The 21,005-nt window shown below is 38.4% G+C and overlaps 1 protein-coding gene across 1 annotated transcript in view; it reads left to right on the forward strand.

Annotated features, from left to right (window-relative positions):
- Nucleotides 1–21,005, forward strand: part of thrab (thyroid hormone receptor alpha b) — a 145,610-nt gene that overhangs the window by 61,268 nt on the left and 63,337 nt on the right. The window contains exon 3 of the mRNA XM_057357804.1: nucleotides 9,836–9,910. The gene's annotated coding sequence lies outside the window, so the exon portion shown is untranslated. The remainder of the gene's footprint in view (nucleotides 1–9,835; nucleotides 9,911–21,005) is intronic.

Consider the following 21,005-nt stretch of genomic DNA (forward strand, 5'->3'; position numbering starts at 1 on the left):
TTTAGGAAATTTTATCTGAACTTCCAGTTTTGCTTCTCAAGTAAATGTATCTTGTTTTAGATCTTTTAACCAGGAAAATGAGAGAAAAAAATACTGATTATGCTGAAAATTGCCACAGTCATCTGAGATGAGGCAGAGACCCAGGATATAATGAGACTTGGCCCGGTGGCTCCAGGCCCTCGAGGATCTGAAATTGGCTGTAATGACTGTTGTAATTATATAACAGTGTAACAGCCTTCGTCTGCTGGTATTCCCCTCCTGCAGGCTTTGGTGTCTTTTTTCCTCCTCTTTCGTGCTGACTATGCCACTTGCCTTTCATTAACTATCCTGGTCCATCACGGTAATCCCTCTGTACAGCTCAGCTTGTCTCTCCAGCCTCGCCTTCCTTTATTAATCATTTCTTACTCTTCCTCATTCTGTCTAAATGAGATGATGCTGACCGTCCACTCAGTCCGTTCGTTGATGCGGATGTGTGAAACAGCATGGATTTTTATTGGGCGCTGCTGCGGCGGTTGCCTCCCAGAGGCGAGTCATGAAAGCATACCATCTAATATAGTGACCTAGTCGAGCAAAGTTAATGCATCAGAGTGATCATGATGGATGTGGGACGTTTTTTCCCCTTTTGACCCAGGCAGGCTACCAGCTTTCAAGCAGATGATTCGGGACCTCTCAGCCGGGGACGTCTGCTGAGGAAATCTCCCTGTCCGTACTGGTGATGTGTATTGGGTTGTTTGTTGATGCGTTTGTCCCCATCACGCCGGCTGAGAGATGATTGGACTTGACAAAGGGAGTCGAGCGAAGGGAGTGAGGAAAAAACACGTCGCCCAAAGGGCTGCAGACGTCCCAGGGGACAGAGGTTAAAGCATCTGGACAAGAAGGACAAGCGTTCCCTGGTTGCAACTGTCCTCATCAAAGATGATAAAGACAACAGTGTAATTTTACAGCGTCACATGAGGGAGAGGCATGAGTATGATTTGCCCACAGGCAGTCACAGTTGCGCTGCTCAGCACAACAGTAACGGGATGTTGCTTTTATACAACAATTCTAGAAGTTAACACAAATGACTTGAATTTACTAGAAATTTGTGTGGAAACCTGTTGCCTTTAAACGTTTGAGTTTTTACACGGAAGGAAACTAAACAGGTTTAGTTGTATTAACATGGAACCTAAAAGGAAAATAAAAATTTTGTCATAATTTACCCACCATCTTGTCATTTAAAACCGTTATGACTTACTGCAGAACACAAAAGAAGATATTTTGAAGAACGTTGGTAACCAAACAATGGATTTACTTCTATTGTATGGACACAAAACCAATGCAAGTCAATGGTAACCACCGTTGTTCGGTCTACATAATTTTCATTTTTCATCATCTCTTTATGGGATGTAGTAGAGAAACCAGGTTTACATTAGTAGTGTTTACTCAAAAACCTTAGTTAACATAGCTCAAAATGATTTATTCACTGACATGTTTCTTTTCTACACTGAGCTGACGGTACTAGATTGATGAAAATTCTCATTATATCACAATTATATTCTCATTATATCACAAAGTATAAAATGGAAATCATGACTGACTCAGTCATTGAATTAACTTGGTTCTTATTTGCAGCATCACTAATAGAGAGACCCCTTTCGGAGAGAAAGAGAATACTCCTAGCTTGCTTAGCTCTGATTTATACTATGAAATGCTATGAATGCAAACAAGCAGACTCGTACAAACATTGAAGCATCCCATTGCTAAATATCAGGCCTTTTGGAATGCTGTCTGGCCAGTTAAATTAGAGGGCTAGAAGTAACTCTTGGATACACAAGTATATACTATAGTTGTCACAAAGCATGCATCCAAATTTAGCGCATTAATCCCTGTGTTATTTTTCTTTTAGACTAAGTAACAACCTGGTGTGGGTGCTGCTCATAAGGGTATATTTAGAGCAGTAACTGTAAACTGATTTATTACCGACTGTTTCTGTTTCTTTTCATCCAGTCATCTACCAGGGATTCTCTATTCGAAAGCAGTCAGTTTTTTTGGCAATAACTGTTTAATGATGTCTTCCCAAAGGGCATTGAGGGAGGTTTTGTGGGTCAGAGTACCTTGTGTGCATTTACTGGATCTGCCACTGTGCAAAGCTCTCCAGATACTGTACAACTTGACATTGTATACTTAATTTTACCATATTACGTTTTGTAGCAGGTTATATTTTTACAGTATATATGTATAGTATATTTCTATTTAATCATTTTGGGTCATTTATATAAATTTTTAACTTTGTATATTATAATGCGCTTGATAAACTGAATCACTGAATAAAAACTAAGACCAAACCAAATCATATGTAAAAACTTAATTAACATATTTTTGGCCTTTTTGCTGGATTTATTTTCTATCTTCCTTAGGGTTGGGTACCCTTCACTTTTTAGCCGGTACCGGTACCGGTACCAAAACGGTACCTGGAATTCGGTGCCGGTACCAAACGGTACCTTTTTTCGGTACTTTATTTATTTCAGAGAAAAAAGTCCAAACCTCTCAATTCAAACATTTTGTTGAAATTTTACACAAAGACTATAGAAATAACTACAGCATTATTATTACAACCAGCTTATTCTATTTCCTCCTCACACACATAATCATTTATTCATGCAGTGTGATAATTTACCTAAACCATGAGGCCTCCACCATTAACAGACCATTAGATAATATAAAAAAACAAAACTTGAAAAGTCTACAAAAATATTTTTAACAGCATCATTACTGAAAATAACAGATTGATTTGTAATATAAATTTTTAACAGAGATACTGAACGAATTACATATAAATATATAATGTCGATCATACAATAATACATAATGTAACTGTGCATCAGTCTCCTGCGGCGCTGTTCACAGCTTTAAACTGCACCTTGACGGTTGGCCTCACTCACCTCTTTCCATCGACTGCTCTAATCTGTCACTAATAACTTTGTTTCAGGACTTCATGAGATGATTTTATTCATTGGTGGACAGAAAACACAAGCGCCTTAACAAACTTAAATGTTCAGCACAGTGTTATGTGTGTGCGTGCCGGCTGCGTCTGAGCGCGCATATTCCGTAACGCGATTGTATGCTTAATTTTCTAAACAAGAACAAGTGAAATAAATAATATAAATATGATAACCATATGTAGAGTCGAGTGTTTATTTTCATTTTGTACGTTGATAAGGACAGCCTGCTTTATTAGCTTTATTATTATTTATTTTAGTTTCGCTTTGCGTGAAGTAAAATGTTCTCTCTCGCTCTCTCTCTCTCTCTCTCTCTCTCTCTCTCTCTCTCTCCTGCTCACGCGCAGTACCCGATGCGTTCTCAAGTACCGAAATTTGGCACCGATTGATTTAATGTGAATCGATACTCGGTAGTACCGACGTAATTCGAGTCCGGTACCCAACCCTAATCTTCCTAGATCTGTTTCCACACAAGTAGTTTCATCTCATGGATCCAGCGATTGGTCCGACCACACAAACTTCTTCATTCTTTCTTCCTCTATCCATCTCTGTAAAGAGCACAATCGCCACATTTACACACAAACGACTGCACGCTTTCTTCTCCCTCCCATCCCCCTTGTAACACAACTGTAAGCCACTTGGCCAAAATGCTGCTCGCTGGCCGACCGGCCATAAATTCGAATTTTGACAAGCTGGGCTGCATTGTTTTCCCCCGCCCAGCTTTAACCCTGAGCTAACCTACCCATAGCTCAGAGCTGCCCAGCTGTGGTTTGCTACTCAACGTGGCCTTGTCTGTTTCTTCCACACAAACGTTGGTCTCTCTCTCGCTCTCTAATGCTGTTTCTCTCGTTCTTTCTCATTCTCTAGCTGCTTCTTTGATTGCTGCTCATTATGCATCTGTTCCTCCTCTGAATTGACTCATTCAGTGGGGCTTAACGTGTGCCCTTGGCATGACACTGTAACTGAGTTTCTAGTTTCAACGCATCAACGTATACAACGTGCGCATTGAAGTAAATGTGCAACTAATGCTTCATTCATATAGTCCGTTGATCAGTGTGTGTATACATACTGTACACATAAAGCATACGTGACATTGACAGTCTTGTAATCTCATGTTAATGGCGGGTTTGTGGATATTTGTCCTTTGTACAGAGGCAACATTAGACTTTAGTGGTGGCTAATGTCACCGTGGAAAAGGTCAGTATGATGTGGAATGTACCATAGGCGAAGGGGTGATTAAAATGGTAGGCAGATGGGAATATCACAGGGTTTAATGCAACAGGGGGCATTGACTTTTGCAAAACCTCCCTGTTCTCCTGATATTGCCCTCCAGACTTCAGTAAACCTTGTTAGATAACAACCGTGTTTTCTACGCCCCAGCATTAATTATTAAACTTTCATCAGAGTTACAATATCAGAATGAATGCAAAATCATATATCTTAATCAAAATAACCTTGACCTTGCTAGGGTCCTATGATTTCCACGACACGGAGAGCACAGACGGAATCGTGGAATCCAGGCATGAAAATAGAATCTGCAACATTATGCGGAATGGCATCCGTGTCTCACTTTATGGGGACAAGAATATATGAACTGCATCTCCAGAGCTGCTCTGAGAGTTTACTTCATCTTTTCTCTGTTTCACTTGAGAAAAGATACTGTCAACACACTCTGAAAAGGACTTTTATTGTGTTGACCTGTCAAAATAAAAGTCTGGTTAGCCTGAGCAAACTATCGCTGTGTCCGAAATCGCCTACTTCAACACTGTATAGTAGGCGAACATGAGTATGAGTCATGAATAGTATGTCCGAAACCTCAGTATGCAAAAAACAGTAGGCGAGAAATACCCGGATGGTCTACTGTACTACTTCCGCCGAGATTCGTGAGTGTGGATCGGATGGACACTTATCTATCCCAAGATGCCACAGGAGCTGAGAAACGGTCAAATTTCTAAAGTAAATCAAATAAATATAGCGGAAAACGTAAAGGCGGATGTCTGTTTTTAATGCAAGTGCCAATAAATGAATTTCTCGTGACTAAATTATGTTTTTATCAACGCTCACGTGTAGGTTGTTGTAAAATACGTCATGGGTCAAAGAGCATACGGATCACGTGAACATAAAACATGGCGGACGCAGTATGTCCGAAATGTATTCATACTACTCCCACTCATACTATATAGAACATGCTGTTTTAACGGCCGATAGGTAGGTACTTATTCAAATTCAGTACGTACTGTCACAGTATGCAATTTCGGACGCATCGTATGACACGCCCACATTACGTAACGGTAGTATACTCTATTTACTTCAATTATAAAAAAAATGTGCTTAAATTTTAGTAGACTTTAAATCATCTGGGCAAATATTTTACTATTGTAAAGTAAAAGCAGAAACCAAAGAATCTAGAAAAAATGTGTGAATTTTTTTTTTTTTAGAGCCCTACATTGCTGGATTACACCATTCCAAAATAGCACTTCCAAAATTAGAATAATTTACCCTCACGTCTTTCAAAAACAATGTGACTTATTTACAGCTAAATGTTTCTCTTCTTTAACAATACAAGTGAATGGTGACCACAGCTGACAAGCAGGACTGATTTTACATGGAAAAGCAACTTAATTTGAGGTCTTTTCTTTACATAAAGCTATCCCATGGCTTTGGATAGCTTTCAGTATTATGCATGAATTGTATGTGGATAGATAGCCCCTGGTCCCCATCCACTATTATTGTAGAAGAGAGCAGCAGCATTCCTGGAAACATCTCCATCAGTCTTCTACGGAAGAAAGCCAATGTCTCGGTGCGCTTTTTCATATCCAGCTTCTAGACCAAACAAACCAGCTATTTTTTTGAAAAAGTCATCTACAGGATGCGTGCCGTGTGCTGGCGTCCCTGAGGAACGTCCGTGTTTGTGTTTGAACGATCTGAAGTGCTTGTGGCCCCTGGCCGTGGGAGCTTGGGATGGACCCAAAAAGAGAGCAAAGTGGAGGGCTCTGATCCAGAACAAGAGAAGCCTGTTGCTCTGTCTTTCTATATATCTACTTTACGCTTCCTGCTGGAGGTCGCGCATTAGTTATTCTCCCATTGGACAGGGTTCTGAAGGGCGTCCCATAGAGCAGCGGCGGCCACACACTTTAGATCAAAACTGCGATGATCTTCAAACTGCATTCTTAAACAATACTTAAGCAATACCTGCATCGGCTTATTAAACAACAGACAAACATTCTGTTTTCTTCTGCTCTTATTTTACATGTGATGTAGTTTCAAGTTATGAAACGAATCCGTGAACACTGAAATCAAATGAATTATTGATGCGCTCACTCTTATGATTTAAAGCAAGCTTTTCAAGTCTTTGAAGAGGAACATCTCAAGCATTTCTCACGGTTTCCTGACATTATACAGTATGTTCCAAAGGTTAAACTCAGTCTTGAACTCTTGTTTTCACAGACTTGTGGTTAAGTGAGACGTCCATGAACATTTTTGAGTGATCATATACTGTAAATGGTTCAGTGATTCAGTTTTAAATCAATTCATTGTCTAGGACAGTGATTCGCAGAAAACAATTGAGCTGAAGTTTAACGGTGTTTGTGCTACTTAAATTTAATTTACAAAAACAGTGATGAGGTCTTTGGGAAATGTAACGTCGGTGTGGCATTGGCACAGAAGTCATTTTGCTACGATCGTGACCAGATGCTCCACATCAAGAAATGGTAGTCTGTGTGCTTCCAGTCTGAATGTGGCCAGTTTCTGCTTGTAAATACTGAAGTGCTCGACTTGGCACCGTTTTTTACAATTCCAATTTAATGATTTGAGGTTCTGGAGTCAGAATATGTCAGGCAAATGACTTGGAAAGGAACAGACAGAGTGCATTTACACAAGATATTTTACAACTGCTGACTGATATGCCGGCATTGCTAAAATTCAAGCATCTGATTGGCTGTCAGGTAGGGAATGTCTGTTCTACACCGAATGTGTGTGTGTTTATGTGAAAGCTGTGTGTGGGGAGGATTTGCAGCCATGTTTCAGGAAGTGTGTTACCATTGAAGTTGCTTTGCAGGTTTATGTTGCTCGGTACATTTCTGGTATATGAGACATGGGAGTTTTATAATAGTTCAAATGAATCCGTGAATAGTTTCAATAGATGACCTTCAGAGAACATACATACAGAATCAAATTAAATACCGTGGTGTCAAAGTTGACAAGCACTTTTGAATGCTTTTTATTGGTTAGATCATTTCAAAACCCAGTGACAAACAAATAATAATTATTTATGGCAAAAAATAATATGAAGAGACAAGGTTTCAAAAGGATAGCAGCGTTGTGGTTTATGTGATTTTATTATGTATTTGTTTAGGCAATAGAGATTTTCTGTGCATGTGTGTAACATCCTGCTGCTTTGTTTTGTTGCAGCTGTTTGATGTCTCCAAAAAATGAGAATGCAGACTTGAAGTATGCATGCTCTAAACAAAACATGGAAAGGGCATGTAGATGTTTACACGGGCTAAAAAAAGCAACATGCATTAGTCAGCTTGCATACAGTACATAAACATCGTATAGGACTGAAAAATGCAATACACATCCATGCTTGTAAAAAATTTTTTATTTAAAATCAAAATTTTAGTTTAAATGTATGTATGTGTGCAATCCAAATAAAGTCAAACTCAAAGTCATATAAAGTTGCTTATAACCAAGTACTCCCATAATTTTTAAAGTTTTAGAATCTTAAAGGCACAGTTGCCTATATTGAGTCCCTATATCATATCTGTACGTGGACGTGGTGGAACAGAGAAACCAGATGAATTTGAATGTCAGATAAATATACACCTAAACCCCCTGATGGAGTCACGGCATGTGGATTTATTTCAGCGATCAGAGAGCTAATACTGCTGGCTTTCAACTCGGTGGCTTTAGATCTGTTATCTATATCTAGTGGGAAGCCATGCCAGAGCTGTAATTAAAACAGGGACTCTATTGGCAATTTGAGACCGGGGCCTTTTAAAGAAAGAGCCCTTGCGTTTTCCCTCTCGCTCTCCCCAGAGGAAGCTAAACCTTCTCAAGATCTGCCATACTAGACTGCACTGTTAAATAGACAACGTGCCACACTTCTGTCGTTCTTTTGTTACGTTAAAAGTATCTTTCAGCAGTAGCTGCTTAATACGTCCAAATTTAAACATTCGTACAATTTCTGCAAGGCATTGAATTGTTGTTTCATTAAAGACATTGGCCCTTAAAACCAATCTTTCGCGTTTTCTTAATACACAAAGGCATCCATTCATGCAACCGATGTAGAGTGGTTCTGAAAAATAAAGAACTGAGATGTCTTTGAAGTGTATTTCACACCAAATGAGAGAAAAAGAATGAAACGTAGCACTAGTTTAGGCTCACCTTATCTACTGAGCGTTCGCAGTGCAGAACTTTGTGTTTTTGATAAGCATAAAGGGGAAGAATGTGTGTAAGAGTCCAATACAGGTTGTGTCATTATTGCATAACTTGAATTACACAGCTAATGTAAGGCTACAATTTTTTAAGGTGAAAGTGGTACTTCTCAATGAGCAAATAGACCTTGTCAAAGCTTGTAGCATTTTTATAAACACTTTTGCATTTTAACTATTCGTTGTAGTTTTCCTGTTGAAAAGAATATCTCCCTTTATATCTCTCTCCTAATATTATTACCCCCTTAATATGCAATATTACTCATTCATCCACATAGTATTATATACTTATTTATCCTTTTAAAACGTAACACAGTTCAGAAAACCATAGTATTAGCTTGCCACATGCTGAAAAAACAGGAAATACAGTGGCACTTTTTTAATAGCCGAACCAAGCAATTTGAACAACAAACAGACTTTGAAATCTAAACATTGCTCCGAGTTTGTTTTAACTAGTCCAGAAGATGTACACGTGCTGTTCTGTAACATTTCAGCTATCTGTATTTCCTGCTGTACGCGTCACTGTACGATACACCAGCATTGTGCTTTTGTAGGTTTAAACACGTTCAGCATCCGTCGTCACGCGTCTCTCCCAGTGAGGCAGTTTGTAATAACTCCTCTGAGCAAACAGATGGGCTGATCTCTGACCTCAGCTAATCAGGCACAAATTCGGCATGTCTAAAGCCTGTCCTCAGTCTTGCATCTCTGCTACTATTAACACACTCCCCAAGCCCCGGTTTTCTTTTTTTTGGCTCGGCCTGTGTGTGGCATCTGGGGTCATCCTTCTTCTTTCAACTCGAAGCATTATGACATCATTAGACCCCCCCCATTCCAATCCTCCTTCCCGCCAACAAAGAACTTCTTAAAATCTAATTACATAACAAGATTAACCCCAAAAGTTCAGATCTGCCGATTAGCTTTGCTAGTTCACCCAACCATGTAGGAATGTGTTTTTGAGTTGATGTTTTTTTTCCGCTGTAACACAACTGCATAGTTCCTTTTGCTCCAGGGTTGTTAGCGTTGCCTTATAATTCTAAGACGACAATGATGCATTGATTTGAGACATTTCTGGAATGTACATGTTATTACCTGTTGCAGCCACTGGAATTCAGAAAGATGACAGGAGCAGAAGAAAATAGCCCACCCCACACTTAAAATGGAGAGCACAGTGTTTTTAGAAAAGGGTGCAGCCGTGCTTAGCAGACAGTTTTTCGATTCGCTGCGGGGTTGGCACTGAGGCATGGAAGATTAGCTTTCCATCAGGACCAAGGGAAGGGATCCAATGTGATGAGGAGAATGGCTTTTGGAGGGGGCCTTCATTAGCCTTTGTGCTGTTTTGCTCTGCCTGTTTGTTTTCCTCATGCTGTTCTTTTCCCCTCCTGCATCTGAATCCCCTCTGATTGATCTTCTGTTTATTTCTCGCAGGGTGGCGGCCTACAGTTCCAGAGATCCCAGGCCTGGGGAAATCATTAACCAGAGACAACACACAACAGGACACTGGTAGGTTCTGTGGTCTTCCCTTCCTGAATAAGTCCAATCTCCTTGCTGAACTTGGCTTGGGACACATCCTTCTATTCGCACACAAAGAGTTTGGTTAGTTTTGAGAGTAGCACCGCATATTATAACTCAAGTAATTACATTTTTAGGAATCACAAACACAAATCACAAACACCCTCATGTCATTACAAACTTGTATGACTTATTTTACTTTCTCAGAACACAAAAGATGCCATTTTTGACCAAGAGCGTTGGTAACCAAACAACTTTGGCCCTCATTGACACAAAATTTAAGTCATTTCTTAAAATATCTTATTTTAAACGATGCGAGGGGGAATAAATGATGACAGAATTGTTATTTTTAGGCTCACTATCCCTTTTAAAATCACACCTAACGTAGTGCTATCCACTTCCACACACAACTTTCTTGGCTTTGAGAGCGAATATATCCAAATAGGGTCTAAATTGTCCAGTGGTTTGGGAAAAATGTCCTCTGTAAGAAGGGCACTGATATAAATGACAACTAGCCTAACCATTCTTGAGAAGGAAATGGGAGACAAACATTCCCTGAATTCCAGCTTACTGTACGTTGGGTCTGGAAATTTGTCTCTTCCCATGAATGTGAGTTTATACTGCCTCCAAATGGAATTCAACACCCTTTTAGTCTAGACTTGCGAATGTTGCTTCGTATTAATTTAGTTCATTCAATACGTCGTTGCAGCGGGACATCACAGCATGACAGATGTCCTATGCCAGGGTCTCACGCTGAAAATGAATTGCTGTTTCATTGGATTAGGATGTGGATTTTCTGCACCTGTCTGCATCTAGATTCGGCTGTACTGAACCTCAGCTGTGTCGAAAGTGGGTTTCCCTGTTCTCTCTCATTCAAAACCCGACGGCCGCTATCGAAACGCAGCGTAATTGTAGTATTATCCCACCTTCAGTCCGGGGGTTTAGAAAAAAACATCAGACCAGAATACCAGCCATCCAGAGCATTGCGCAGATGTTTGAGGGAGCATTTTTAGTTCAGTCAGCAGCAGCATGTGAACAGCACACATGTCTCCAGCAGAACAAAGTGTAGAACCAATTCATGTGAACCAGCTTTGGCCAGTTTGTTCTAGTTTTGGGTGATTTATTCGTGATTTTTAGTCTGGCAGTTAGACCTCACAGCGAAGTGAAGCTGGTCAACCAGATCTATGTGAAGCTCTTTAACCAATAAAGTCTTATTGGAAAGCAAGAAACTTTATCGAAGCACCAGAATCCAATACATAACACACAACTGGTCACCAGCTTCACAGGTCTGGGTAGCTGTGAGCTTTCTTTTTTTCTGTGGAATTCTGCTATTGGTGTTGCAGAATATAAACCAGAGCCAAATGTGAAATGTATTTTACATGGGGGACTTTACGGGATAAGAGGCCCTCTCTACCTGTGTTATGGGGCTTCACGCTTCGGGGTTAGAGGGGTAGTGGGGGAGCTGGAGTTTACAGTGTATTTTTCAGTTTCAGCCCAACATTCTTGACACCTCATAAATTACACCTGCTGTGACGCCACCGAGGCCCGATGAACTTGAAGCATGCTGAGGGGAAGTGAAGTATGCGGGGAGATCTGTGCGGGGTATTGCTTTTCCGTGACTTCCCCCACCTCTCGTTCCTTGAGGCACCCCCGAAATGAGAGTGTCTTAAGATTGGAGAAAGATCTCGCTCAAGAAACTGCCTAGCTGCTTGCCCTTGTACTTGGAGTCAGAAAAATAAAAAAGTCAATTCACTTTCAGTGCTGAGGAGCCTGTTAAAGATTTTTTTTTAAACTTAATAATAAAATTTATTTAATTTAAACATTTTGTTTTATTTGAAAACATTAAAAAATTATTAAACTTTATTTTTTATTAAATGTATTTTTTTAATTTAATATTTAACATTTTCAATGTTTTATTTTAAACATTAATTTTTTATTTTAAACCGTTTTCAAATTTAAAACAATTAGAATTTTATAATTATAATTACAGTAAATAATTAAGCGTAGTTTTAATATGCATCACTTTACAGTAATGCAACAATGAACATTCAATGCATCAATTGCAGAATGTAGTAACTGACTAAAATATATTATATTATATATATTAAAATATATTAAAAAGTATAATGTTGATAGAACATGATACTATTTTTATCCTGAAATCTCTCTCTTTGTGTTTTGCTACCCTTCTATCTCCAAATTCCACAATGCTGCAGCCTCCAGAAATTGTTTTATTTCCTCTCACAAAATTCCAGCAGTTGCTTTTTTCAGTCACCAAAGTGCACGATACACCCCATGGTTTGAGGGGGAACAATGCATTTAGCCCCCCAATGTTGCCCCATGCACTATGTTGCATTATTTTGGCATGCGCCTCGGATCATTTACCACTTTCATATGCTCAACAACACTTCAGCCCTGTTAACACTGATAGCTTTTTAGCACTGGAGGTCATTGAATTGCTCTTCTGGTGGTCACTATTAGGCATTCTTAATGCTCGTTACCCTAATATTATTGGTAGGCTGCGCACAATTGGCCATAACTTTTGAAAATAGCTTTTTTGCATTGCATCACAGCTTATTAGCATTAGATAAACATGTAAATGACATTATTGCTTCACCAATTTACTTATAAAGCTGAATTTCACCAACTCCCATTGAAAACGAATGACTCTGCAGAATACATACTGGCATATCTTGTTTACCATCCCCCACATAGGAGAAACAGAAAAGTTAAAAGACGTGTAGAAGGGAACAGTACAGTACGTACTGTCCCGGGGCTCTTCTCTCAGATGTGTGCAGCAGAGCAGCTTACACATGTTAAGTGTTTCTGTCTCCAAGGTTTGTGTGCTCAGTGTTTACATTGATTTTTCTAGTTTCCGCAATATGCCTCTCCTAAATCAGTGAATGGTTTCCTGGAATAAAAAATAGCCCATAGAGCATCTGCAGACAGCACATGTGTCGTTGCTCTGCTTCTCTTGCTCTGTTTCACTGCAAAGCTGGTCAGGATTTCCTACGGGCCTAACGTTAATACAGGAAATTGGTATAGAGCACGAGGAAAAGTGGGTGTCCCGTTCCTTTAACACTTCCCTCCAACGTTGCCAGCATTATTAAAAGTTTGTGGACGTTTAGGACGGACAGGCTCCAGTTTACCTTCCACAAAAGGTCTATAAGAACTCACTTTATCCTTCTGAAGAGGGCCGAAGGGCTATTTTTGCAAAGCTGTTACCTTTTAAACCTTCTATTTATGGATATGAAAATAAAAGTGATGGAGTGATGAAGATAAAAGTTAACTGATAAGTATCTGAGTAGTTTTGCAATCGTTTTAATAGCATTTCTGTTTAACTCCAGTTGCAAAAATGGCTGTGAGGTGCAAAGTTCAGTTCATTTTTGTGCATCAACTATTTCATTGGAGAAGTTCACGTAATATCACCATTTTTGTATCATTTATATTATTATGATTATTATGATTATTTATTTTAATACATTTTTTGTAGCTATATTGGGCATTCCTAGTATTATATATGATATAATGTTATATAAACATTTTATATAATAGAAATATTCGATTATTTATGTTATTATGAATATTATTTATTCATATTTTTGTAGCTATTGGGCATTCCTAGTATTATATACTGTATAATGTTATATAATAGAAATATTATATAATAGAAATATTATATAATTTATGTTATTATTATTATTATTTATTAATTCATTATTTCTTAGTAGCTATATTGGGCATTCCTAGTATAATGTTATATAAGCATTTATATAATAGTAATATTATATCATTTTCTGTATGTTATTATGATTTTTATTAATTCATTAATATTTTTTTTGTGGCTATATTGCCTGTCCCTAGTATGTGCATGCATTTTAGTGCTCGTGATCTTTGGCAGTTGTGGCTTCCCGGCCGATGTCGACTTTGTCAACTCTGAGCTATTCGTGTCATGGAAAGGTTGTGGAAAGCAAAGATTTCATGCTGGTTTGCTATCCACGTTGTGGTGCTGATATGAATTGCTCGCTCAAAAATACTACTGACCCTATGATTATAGTCCTACAGACACATATTTTAAACGTCATACGCTTCATTTACAGGCCTCACATGTTGCCTCCCAGGAGATCTACAATGTGAATAGCTCTTGTTCTTTAAGCATCTTATCAGCTTCACTATGAAAAGAACGTACACTCTGAAAAACGTGTATTATTTTCAGGGACATAAAAGCAGTTAAGATGTGATCATTACCACCCTTACACGTTTGCATATAGTTACAGGAAAAAAGTGTAGATTTAGCTAAAAATGTCTGCATAAATTCCTTTAATGTGATCTGAAATCACACACAGGCTGGTTAAAAACATACGTATATTTTTGAGTTTGCTGTTCACAAAAATAAACTGTCTGATGTGAAACAAGCCTCATGCAAAAATCTATATAAAAATCTGAAAGGTTAACATGCTTATGTCCGGTGTGTGTGTAGTCTCATGTAGCCTGTGGGTTTGTGTGTGTTTTGAAGTGGTTGCGTGTGTGTGGGAAACTTACTGTCTTTAAGTTTATAAGTGGATTAGACATGGATGTGGAGACTTCCTGGGGAGCTCCCAGCATGAGGCTCACAGACAGAGACACTAATGATGTTTGTTTGCTGTATTTCGGTTTCACCATGTTAATGGATGTGTTGCAAGTCTTTGTTTTACAGCGTGTGGAAAATCAAGGGCTCAAGCTTATGGTGGTCTTTATCCGAACAGATTTTTCATCTATCTCTTGTCGAGCATTTAAAAGTATTAAGTGTGGAATAATTGAAAGTGGAGAATGTTATGTTTTGTCCTTCAGGGTAGCTTCTAATGCTTTATTTTTAAATGACCAAAGTGACATATTTAACAGCGAATTATAAAGTTACCCGTTCAGTTGGTGGTCTTCCTTTTTTTAAAGAAGATATTTCGAAAAATGTTACCGATCAGCGGCTGTACCCATTCACTTCTATTGGATAGATACAAAACTAATGCAGGTCAATGGGTACCACTGTTGTTCGGTCACCAACATTTTTCAAAATATCTTAAAATAACGGTTCCTTTAAAAGTATTTTTTTCCAGCATTGCATTAAGACTATATAAAAGGTATAAGATTTACAGTAGGTCATATAAAATGTGTTCTTTCTACTTGGTGATGTCTTTGGAAAACTAATTAAGAGTACACGCATTTTTAATAGTACTTAAGTAAAGCACAAATTACGCAAAATAATATTTAAATATAGTAATGATGAACAATTACTCAAATAGTTTATATCCCTGCCCGCAACACTTACAGGAAACCAGTGGATATGTTTGAACATTTAAAGACATTAGTCTAAACAGACGGAAATAATTTTATGTGTGCTGTGTTTTGTAGTATAATGAATTAGTGTTTTTTTTGTCCCTCGGGGGTTGATTTCGTAGTTCGTGACATCGGTTTTTCATTTAATAATAATCCAAGAGGATTTACCAATTTTGCTTGTTGAATTCATATACACAGTGCCAGCAATGTCAAATAACATCACGTTTTCATGTAGTGAGGTTTAAGATATTGTGGTTTAAATCGACACGGAAAGTTGATCTGGATGTTGTTTAGTTCCTGGTGGTAAGTGTTGTTATTAGTGTCAGACGTGCAGTAGGGCTTGTACTTGCATTATTTCATTGTAAAAATGATGAAACGAGTGTTTGTTTGTTTGTTTTTTGCAGTCTCTGTTGGTGGTGATGGAAGGGTAGGATAATGAGCCGGATTGGCACAGTGGGCCTTCTGTGTTTCTGAAACACATTAGAGTCTGTATTGTTTAATCAGTTTTATTTAATTAGTTTGATTATGGATCCGTCACAGTACTGCATTATGCACCTGCTTCCACCACACCTGCAAATGAGCACAGAAGATCTCTTTGGGATGGGTGCTATTGCCAAAATCTGTATGAGTTGTTATATATATTACTGTCAAATAAGACATCAAAATATGTTTGTGAAGAAAACATTCAACTGAAGAAAATGGCTTACTCTATATTATCATGTGTAGAGAATGTATACACTGACAAAATGAATTCCATTTTGTTCCCTAGTACAAATATTAAGAAATTATTAAAGACAGGGTTAGCATTTTTTCAAAAACGCTTTAGAAAACGAAGTCGGGCCGAGTACCAAAACAAACTTGTAGCCAATCAGCAGTAAGGGGCGTGTCCGCTCATGTTGACAGAAAGCAAACGGGCATTAGGGAGACTGTAGAAAGAGCAAGGTCTTATTTATTACATAAAAGTAAAGGGTCTCTGGATTTTAATTATAAAAAGAAGGATAAAAGTCAGGCAGGAGCTAGGACCCGCGTTAATATTATGAAGACTTTCCATCGGATATGCGTTAGGACCCGGGGTATGACTTTTAGTGTAGAAACACTAGGACCTGCAATACTTTGAAGGCTTTCCAGCAGAGAGATGCAAGATCGTCTAAAACTCACCCAAGAGGAGGTCGCTTTGATTCGGGTCAGTATGTGAGTAACATTGGTTTTGCTGTTTGTCAGAACCAAGATATGTTGTTGTTGTTTTTGTAGTAATATTAGCTGTGTAACGGAGCAGTTTTGAGCGTCATTGTTTATCTGGAACCAGTGTGCTGCTTGTATATACTAGTGTTGTATATGATTATTTGATTCAATTGCATTATTATTTGCGTCGTCTAAGCTATTATAAAGCTAAGCATTTTATACCTGCGTTGCACAGGACGTTTGATGGCAGAGCACTGCAGCTTGTTCCTGTTGCGTAGTATTGTGTTTTGTTGTCGATTTTAAATAACAACTACAGTTTTCAGAAATCGATTACCCTGCCTTTAAATCAAGATACATTTACCTAAAAAGGCAAAATGACATAACATATTAAGTTTTGTTTAAAAAAAAATGAAGTGATAATAAAATACTTCAAGTTTATTTTGGATACGCCGTTGGCAGATATTTTACTTCTGTTTCGAAGCACTTTTCATTTATTCATTCTCTTGTCATTTCAAATGTGTATGACTTTCTTCTGCAGAACACAAAAGAAGATATTTTGAGGAATGTTGGTAACCGAACTACTGCGGTACCCATTCATTTGCATTGGTTTTGTGTCCGTACAATAGAAGTGAATGGGTATCGCCCTTGTTTGGTTACCAACATTCTTCAAAATATCTTCTTTCGTGTTCTGCAAAAGAAAGAAAGTCATACAGGTTTGAAATGACAAGAGGGTGAGCAAATGATGACAGAATTTTTATTTTTGGGTGAACTATCCCTTTAATTTTGATCATTTGTTTCTGAAACCAAGGCTGAATAGCTTAAGTTTAAGAATCTTGATTTATCTTGATTTAAGATTTTTTTCAGTTAAGACAAAAATACACAGACATTAATTTTTCAAGTTTTCAATTTGTTTGTGTATGTAAAGTGACCAGCCACAGTTTGTTAAGTGCAGGGATATCAGAAGTACGCACAACCATAACAATAGGTTGGCAGATTGAACAGAAGAGAACAACAATAATAATATTTTAATAATAAAATATGTAGAAACTAAGTACAGTAAATAAAAAAACACTGTCCTAACTGTGTCCAAAGATGTTGCAACAGCCAATCAAATTAGTGTTTAGATTGAAAAGGTTGTCACTAAGGCTAACTGACAAGCTGACTGATAACCGTGCATATAAGTCTGCCAGCGGTTTGACACATTTGTATTGTTATTCACTCATATCACCAAGCCCACTCTTTCTCAATGCTTTAACTTCTTAATCTTCAAAACCTGCCTGCAAAGGACTACAATCATTCTTACCTGTACAGGTGTAGCCACACCCCCCACCAAGCCCACTCTTTCTCAATGCTTTAACTTCTTAATCTTCAAAACCTGCCTGCAAAGGACTACAATCATTCTTACCTGTACAGGTGTAGCCACACCCCCCCCCCCCCCCCCCCCCCCACAGTGAAAGGTTACAGTTCCTGTAGGAGGGATTAGGATCATTAGATAGGAACAAAGATGGAATTTCAACCACTACATGATAGCTTTCAACTTTAACCCTGATGAAATACCAGCAGCAAGAAGACAAGCAAACCAGTCAGTAGAAGCTCACTCTGCTTCCATTCCCTTACATGGCCTTGAGCGAAAGTCTATTTGGATTCCCGTCCATCAAATACATTTCTTTCATTTCTGTTTCTCAAAAAAGGCACTTCATATTCTGTCATGTTGTACGGTTCGCAAATGCATAATTACCATAAACATTCCCAGAAGAATAATTCAGCTCTGCAAACTGAAGCTACGCAGCCTGCATTCCTTCCTAAGTTATAAGTTCCTTCCTGAGTTAATATGTTAATTCTTTCTGTTTTCCTGAACTAGATCTTATCCCTTGGTAATGTCAATATCTTGCTTAATTAAACAAAACATGAATGGATTTCACAATGTAATTATAATGTAAGCTAGATCGGTTAGGGTTACAAAAGGCCTTTAGAAGGTTCAAGATGATGTAGTCACAGGTAGAGTGACATTCTGAGAAACATTGCTTACATGGTGTGGCTGAAGTGAATAGTCAGTAATGAATAACACAGAAATATAATAGAGGTGACATACATAATAGACGGTGACAGGTTTATTTGGAATTTACAATGCAGGGCAATAATGATCAGGTACTGTAGTCATTTGTTTCTGTCTACATTCATGTAAAGACGAAACACAAAAGACAGTTTTTACATTGTGACCAAAAAATGGATTTAACCGTTCACATGCAACCAGATTTCCGGGAGATGCAAATGCTCTTCACAGTGCTTTTGCGCAAATACAGCAGTTGAACTCTCCACGCTATTGACAGAATTTTCTGTCATTTGAGACCGTGCATCCCGTAAACCTCCGGGAATCCGTGTTTTCATTGTTTTGTGGTAGGGGGCGCTGTTACACATTTTCTGAAAGGGTACATTTTTGGATCCCAAAACAAATATAGGCCGTTTCTCAATTCCAAGAAAGGACTTGTGTTCTTGTGGAGACCGGTCTTGAGAGGCTGCCATCGGATGGATGCTTGGATTCTTGGACACCAAGCGGGTTCGGTACGCATTTGCATGTGATGCATCCTTGATATCAAGAACACATCGGGGTACTTTTAATGCGTTCTCTGTACTTGTGTTCTTAAGTATTGGAACCGGACTTTGACGGTTTTTGAATTGATGACCATGATCATTGTTCTAATTCTTTGACAAAAAGTCTTTGACAAAAAAAAAACTTAGCTTTTTGTTCAAAGGGTTGTATGTATCATACATTTGAGATAAAAAGTACTTGTGATAACAAGTACTAATGAGGATAAAATAACATGGATTGTTTTTTGTTTAGAAGCTATGTTCTTTCTTCTAATATATTCTATGTTCATGTATTCATCAAAGGAAATATTTTTTAAAAACATGAGAAAAGAATGAAAAGCAGCTGAATGCTAGCGTGCAAATTTAGTTGCCACTCTGTATTACCGATATATTATACAAGATTGTTTGATATTGTTACATTTGATCATTATAGCATTGACTTCATAGCGAGCCTCAGTCTCGGCCGCTCTCTCCTGCAAGGGAAGAAGTTTGTTGGCTCCGTGCTTGTCTTTGGACAGTTGTAGCTTTTTAAAAGTATTCTGGTGCTGCACGCTACCTCTTTCAAAGATCAAAAGCAAAACCGAACCTTCCGTTGCTGTGACAACAAAGCAGGATATGAAACCACCACGCCGCAGGAAAGCGAGGACTTCCTCTGCGCGCACATGTAAATGTTTTAATGGGGATGTTTCTAACCAACCTATTTTAACTAGGTGCGCACCAAATGCATATAGCTGCATTGTAATTAGAAACAATAAGGTGTGCTTTACTACAGTTACCAATGGGAACTTGAGCAGTAAAAGCAGCAAACAGTTTATGCTTCATCTTCCTTTGAGAGAATAGCATCTTGTTATTATTATTGTGAATTCTTTAGCACGTTCTTATCTGTCACGACCTTGGCGTTTCTCTTTTATCAGATTGCTGAAGTAAGAGCTACTATTGTTCCTAAACGTGACCTTCCATATTTGTAGATATTTTTAATGTCATATTCCAGAGGTGTGTATTGTGAGGTTGGCTGTAGATGTTGGACATAGAGGTTCCTCTCAAGTTGACAGTCTTGGAGTAAGGTGCTGCTATGCTGTGCTCCTCCACTAGTGTGGCCCGGGCTGGCACAGGCGGCGAGCGGCATGTTCGCTGCCAGGAGGAGTGGTGTTTGTCTGGGCAGAACACGTCAGAGAGAAGCTGGCTGGGCTCCCAAAGGAGAAGCACTTTGCTCATCAGATCCTCTTCTGCACAGGCTTTGCATCGCAGCACAATAGATCTTTCTCCCGGGCTTGTGCCTGCTCTGGGCCAGTTTTGTCCAGATTAGAGGAAATTGATTTAATGGTTTTGAGAAGGTGACATCTATAGTAAAGGATTTCTGTTCAACAAAAGAATAGATTATTAACAAAATATATATTGCAGACTTGTATGACATTCTTTCTTCTGCAGAACACAAAAGAAGATATTTTGAAGAATGTTGGTACCCAAACAACATTGGCCCCCGTTGACTTCCATTGTATAGACACAAAACCACTGAGACATTTCTCAAAATATCTTCTTTCACTATGCTAACGCTATGCGTTACACAGAAGAAAGAGTTGTATACAGGTTTTGAATGCCATCGGGATGACAAAATGATGTCAGAATTGTTATTTTTTGGGTGACCTATCCCTTATAAGATATGGAATAAACTGTAACTAGAAGTCAAGTTACTTTTTTGTGATGTCAATTCACTCTGACATTCATCTTGTTGTATGTGCAGCATAGAAAAAGTGCGGTAGATGTGTGTGGTATGTTCACTTGACTTTGTTTGACTCTTCGTGCTTCATCACAATAGAGCTCTTTCAGTACACACACATACTATGAGCTCATAGCTGTGTGTGTGTGTGGTGAGACAAAGAAAAACAAAGATAATGAAATGAGAATGCAGTAAGTATAGTATAAGGTTATAAGGAAGATAAAGAAGCTATAGATGAGGTGAAGAGTGATAAGCACATCTTTGGCAGAGCGCGGAGCGTGAGCTGCG

This window comes from Triplophysa rosa, linkage group LG18 (assembly GCF_024868665.1).
Source record: "Triplophysa rosa linkage group LG18, Trosa_1v2, whole genome shotgun sequence".
NCBI classification, from domain to species: domain Eukaryota; kingdom Metazoa; phylum Chordata; class Actinopteri; order Cypriniformes; family Nemacheilidae; genus Triplophysa; species Triplophysa rosa.